The 5,960-nt window shown below is 41.8% G+C and overlaps 1 long non-coding RNA gene across 1 annotated transcript in view; it reads left to right on the top strand.

Moving 5' to 3' along the window:
• The first annotated feature begins 766 nt into the window (after positions 1-766).
• LOC108503680 overlaps positions 767-5,960 on the top strand; it is an 85,767-nt gene continuing 80,573 nt past the window's right edge. Inside the window, exons 1-2 of the long non-coding RNA XR_001876894.1 lie at positions 767-830; positions 972-1,046. This is a non-coding gene — a long non-coding RNA (uncharacterized LOC108503680). The remainder of the gene's footprint in view (positions 831-971; positions 1,047-5,960) is intronic.

Here is a 5,960-nt window from a genome sequence, read left to right as displayed (position 1 = left end):
CTGCATCAAACCTTGTGTCGTGGAGTTTTCCAAGCTAAACAGTGTGATTTTTGTTATAAACTTACAGGCTTTAATGGGATTTTTTGGTAAAGTTTCTCTTAAAGTACCAGCACTTCTGCAGATTAGTGGGGCTTTAATCAGCTCCCAAAGTACCAATGGAGTACCAAGTTCCTTAACCACGTTGCAACTCTAATATTCTGGAATGGGAGGACTAAACTGCCCAATGCCCCAGAGGTTTGAGGGTTTCTTTTCCCCTTGAAAGAGCACATTTCTTTTTCAAAATATCTCCTCTGCCCTATCTTTCTGCTTGGCAAACCTTCTGAATCCTCAGCTTGAACAGACTAAGCAGCACGGCAATGTATTTTACATACAGAACACTGCCAGGGTGTTGTTCCAATAACAGTTCCCAAGACACTTTTCAACACCCCTTTGGACATATTACACTTAGAAGGACAAGCAGCTTTGAAGGGCTTCCATTAAGCTCATCCAGCAAGAAACAATCTACAAAACCCCCAAACCCAAACCAACATACCTATATATATATATCAGAAAGCAAAATGTTGAAATGCAGTTTTTATTATTCTGAATCAGAGGTTTTAAAGGGGGGTAAAGAAAAAGGATCATAAATTGGCCTTTAGCTGTTGAGAAGCCACCTGTGATTAATTTTGACAACCCAGGTGTCCTGGGGAGGGCTTGTGGGCGTTTTTTCTGATTGCTGGAAGCTGTGTGATGATGTTTTAGGTGATGCAGGATGGGGGTGGGCTCAGTGCTCCCTTGGATGCTCAGCAGGTCACCAAGCCTGGAGGTACTGCTCTGCTTGCACACGTGAGGTGAGCAGGCTGATATTGGTTGGGAGCCCTTTTCCTTCTGATTTAGACACTCTTGAGTTTCCTCTACTTAAAAAATGAATTGTCCTGATTTGTATTCTGATAAAGCCTCCATTTAGTCTGAAAAAATTTTGGTCTTTGCAGGGAGCTGCTGCAGCAAAATCTGCCTCCTTCAGAGTGCTGGCCTGGGGTCCTCTCCCGTCACGAAGCAGTGGTTGAGTGAGTGTTGCTTTTAAACAAAAGTCTTACTAAACTTCGTTTAAAATGTTGTGGGGAGACAGTAAATAATTTAATCCTGTGATTTGACAGTTTTTTAAACCGAATACAAAGCTCTCTTTGCTCTGCAGGTTCTCATGGGTGTCTACGTGTTGTGTAGGCCTTCAATGGTTCTGAATTACCGGAAGTGCCAACAGGCCCAAAAGTAATTATACAAAAGTGATTTTCACGCACAGATGAGAAAAATGCTTTATTCTTTTGCTTTGTTGCTGCTTCACTCTTTTTCTTATTGCTTGGAAATGCCAGGATTGCTGAAAATTGCAACAAATTAACATGTATTTCCAAGGTGGAAGTGTGTCTTTAACTGTAACAAGCAGTGTTGACTAGGGGTTAAAAAGGAGCTTTATCTGAACAAGGAGAGGTTTGATGGCTCAAATACATCAGCTTTGCCTTGAAGACAAGGGCTGGTGTAGGAGGAAGGTGCTGCCTTGGTCCTCTGGATCACGGCAGGAATCTTCATGGAGCTGCTGCAGCCCCACAGCTTCCTGTTGATCAGTTAAAGGCAACTTGAGTTTCTTGAAAGAAGAAATAGGTTTTGGGGAATGAGGTTCTGGAATGAGGCTCTCCAACAGGAATTGCAATGTAAGCTTAATTTGTAGAAGCAATAACACAAAGTGGCTGCTGAGGGTTGGATTCCAGGGTCCTGGAGGTCCTGTGTTTCCACGTTGCTTTTCCCAGGTGCAGGGGAATGAAAGCTGCTGCATACAGCAAAACAGGGATAAAATTAAATAGAGTAACATTAAATAGAATAACATTCCTATATGTGCCCACGTTAAAAAGCTCCTGTAAAATGAGAGATACAAAAGGCATTTTTTTGCCTTTTTTTTTTTTTTTTTGCTAACCTTCTGGGTTCAGTGTGGGAATTATTCACAATAATAGATGAGCTTATTAAGTCCTCCAAGTAATATGTTCCAGCATTCCCTGATGATGCTCAGCTGAGTGAGTAAATCAGAGGGTTAACAGGCTGGGAAGTGTTACAGCATTTACAATGCATAGCTGGTTCTAAAAGCTACTTCACTAAGCAGCTGGTGATGGTACAATGATGCTGCACAAGAAAAAGATTGTTATCCAGCTGTCAAGTGTTTTAGGTGTTCTCATCCATCAAGTGTTTTAGAGGGGCACCTTCTCACACTGCTGTAATTTAGGCCTCATAGCTGTGACATGCTGGGTCCATCTTATGCAAATCTGAATAATCCATGTGCCAAAAGCCCTCTTGATCTCCCCAGTGTGATCTCGAAAACTGAAAAAATTCAATAGATCTTTCTGTCCCAACGATGCAGATGGAAAAGCATTTCCTGGCTGAAGAGTTCCCCTGAGTAGTAAATGTCTACCATTCTTCTCTTGCTTTTTGTTCCTTGCTTTAGCTTTTATGGTTTTTATCACGGTTCTTGCAGTAAATCATGTGTGCATTTGCAGCAACAGCTCTGCAGAGAGATTGGTTGCTCCCTCCTTCCCAGCTATTCCAATATTCAGGATTAGATTGCTCATAGTTGAGAGTAAGAGCACAGACATAGGAAATGTGCATATTTTTTTTCCTGCTGATACTGTCATTAAAAACTCCTCATGCTTTCTCAAAGCTTACCTGTGAAAGGCATACTTTTGAGTATGCATGTACTTTCCTTAAAATAATACTTTTTACAGTTAAACATAAACAGAAGCATGGACAGATCACACTTTAAAGGCTCAAAAAGCTTTTTTTATGTCCCATAATTTGTGATGTTCAGTCAACTTGCAAATGCTTCAGTAGAAATTGGAGAACACAGTCCTAAGACAGTTTTCAATGACTTTTTAACTGTATTTAAATATTTGGGTGATTTAACATGTGCAGTCTAAGAACCTTAACATCTGAAGCCAGCCAAATATTCATTGAACTTACTGACTTCCTTCATGGTAAATATTCATGCAGCAATGGTGACTTGCATTCATGTTTTAAGATGGAACTTAGTATCAGAAGTAGGATGTTGCCTTGCCTGCAAAGCTGTGCTGAGCTGCTGTTTGCCCCTTCCAGGGAGCGATGGAGCAGAGCTGAGGCTGCAGGAGCAGGGCTGATCCTCTGCCCTGGCATTTGGAAGCTCTTGCCAGGACTCTGGGTGGCAATTTCAAGCATGACTTAGCTGCAGGAACATGAACTGGGTTGAAAATCAGCGTGTAATGCAAGTTAAATGCTGTTGCCACTGCATTCCTGGCCTTTCTGGTGATGCTTTCTTGGGATGTGCTGGGTCTCTGCCACTGTTGGGTTTGCTGGAAGCCTTGGCTGCAGAGGAGAGCAGGAGGCTGGTCCCAGCCCACCCCTGGCTCACTGAGGTGATCACAGCAGGCCAGTGTGCTCAGGGACTCTCCACCCAGCCTTTTAGTCTTCTGTGGCTTTGCCTGATGTCCCCAGGAGCTGAAATGCTGAGACAAGCCCTGAACTTTGGCTTGTGGTCAGCTCTTAAACCTGACTAGTCCAAAGGAGTAAATCCTACTGAGTGTGATAGTATTGACCTGGCTGCAGGATCAGTGGGTTGTGTTTGAACAGATCTCTGTGGCCCTGCACGTGTTTTTTAACACAGTGTTAAATAAGCTGTTCATTCTGCTTGTTGCAACTGCATAAAACCAATAAAATGTCCTGTCTGCTCCCACAGTGGGTGAGCTCTGCTGCTGTTTCTCCACTTAGCTGACATTTCCTAATAGCAGCACTTCTGCTCTCTGTCATGATGAGGGTGTGAGTCCTTCAGCCTACTTTTGCATCCTGTAGCCTTCTGTTTCTTTTCAATGTTTTCTTTCAGTGTTGCCTTTAATTTTTTGCAGGCCGTGTCCATGCTGACACAGCCTGGTGCAGGGAGTGCCAATTTATCTCTGGTTTGCTCTCTGTCATTTTGTTGATCTCTCCTGCAACTCACAAATCCAAACGATTGTCATTTTTCCACAGTCAGTCCTTCCCAGATTCTCTTGCCACTTAATTGGAAGTACTCTTGACAGGAGTGACAGATATGCCTGAGGAAGAACTGGTGTCTAGAGGACAGTGTTCAGATAACTTGGAAAGCTAAAATTAATAAGCAGATGAGTTTCTGATGGTGCTCTTGAATAAAGTGCCTAATCAATAAAGCACACTTCAACAAAAGCACTGCTTCATTATGAGTGCAGGGACTTGTCTGTGGCTAAAGAGAGAAAACGTGGGAGAAACTTGCTTTTGTGATGTTAAGAGGGTTCTTACAGTTGAGGTTTTAAAGCAATCATTGATATTTATTTTCCAGCAACACATTGCAAGACTTTTGTAGCTAGAAAAAGAAAACTAGGTAGGAGTGGTTACAGGATGTCCTGCTGGAGGAAGGCCCCTTTTCCAATACTGGGGTGGGATATTTTCATGTTTGGGCTTTGGAGAAGTAGGAATGTGGGTTTTCACATCCCTTTTATTTCTGATTTTCCTGTGTAATGAATATCATACCCAGCAGTTCTGAAATCAGCATTCCCAGGCAGGAATTCTCCTCACTGAGGCATCTGGTGGTTTTTCTCTGCAAGCAGGAGGCTGGCCAACCTCATAAAGCATCTGCCTTGTTATCCCCGTTCCTCTGCCTCCATGGCTGGTTTTATAGCTGTGTGATGCCTTTCCAGATCAGCTGAAATTTAAATTATAACATGGAACACGTTTCAAAGCAAGATTAAAACAACAGTATGGTTTGGACTCCATCCTAGAAATGCTTGTTTTTCAGTGTTTCTCAAGGACACACTCTCTGCTCTGATTTGTGGGCTGCTCTGGGTTTGAGATCCAGTCTGGGAACGAGAAAACCTTGTGTGGACACAATCCAGGAGCAGGAGATCCCTTTAGGCTGAGATGGTGTGGCCTCAGAGTGACATGAGTCAGTGCAGAGCTGAAGGTGGGATGCAGCTTCTTCTGTCATAACATGTATTTTACTGTACCTTTTGTTTAAGCCATAAACTAGTAGGAACAGCCAGATTTGGAAGCAGCTGAGCCTGTTGGACTCATTTTTCTCCCTCCCCTTTCCCAATCACTAATAAATATTCTCCAAGGAGCTTTTATTCCTGTGGGCACTGTGCAATCACTCGTGTATGAATTGGAGACAAAATAAAAAAGGGGGATAAATATCAAAACTTCTCCAAACTACACAGGTATTCAGCTGTGCCTCAGAACATGTTTTGATTTACCTTGTTTTTCCTTAATATTGTTAGGGCAGTGGATCCCTGGAAGTGTTATTCCACAAATCTTTCCTGTAGGAAAGACCCATTAGGAAAATCAGCTCTGTGTAATCCTATTAAATTTTGAAGCAAGGAAAAAAAGTGACTGGAGCAGGGGCAGATGGCAAAACTCTCTTTGTTTCAGTAGGAACAATATTTCAGTAATTGGTCCTGCTTCTCCATGGACTGAGGAAGGAGGGAAAACACTCCTGTGTGAGAGAAGCAGTATGGTCGTCCTAGAATATATATATATATACTGGGTATAGGTAGTATTTACCAAATTTATTTCAAGTTTCTACTGAGAATCTTCCAATTTCCAAAAGTTTGGGTGAAAACAGGAGGTCTTGCAGGAATTTTCTGATTTTTATTGCACGTTTTATTTTGACTTTATCAAAATATGTGATTTCTAGTATTTTTCAAGGCATGTGGGAGCACAAGCTAGGCAAATCTGTCTGACTTTAACATTTTATACACATCACTTATGTGCTGAAAATTGGAGATTTGGATTTATTACTGCTATTTCAGTGTTTGGATGCATTTCAGAAAACAAACAAACAAACAAACCCCAGAAAAACCAAACAAAACCGAAACTCCTAGACTAACAGTTATATAAAAAACCCAAAACAAACAAAACCGAAACTCCTAGACTAACAATTATATAAAAAACCCAAAACAAACAAA

This window comes from Lepidothrix coronata, unplaced genomic scaffold (assembly GCF_001604755.1).
Source record: "Lepidothrix coronata isolate B3197 unplaced genomic scaffold, Lepidothrix_coronata-1.0 Scaffold144, whole genome shotgun sequence".
NCBI classification, from domain to species: domain Eukaryota; kingdom Metazoa; phylum Chordata; class Aves; order Passeriformes; family Pipridae; genus Lepidothrix; species Lepidothrix coronata.
This window is presented reverse-complemented; position numbering and strand designations above follow the sequence as displayed.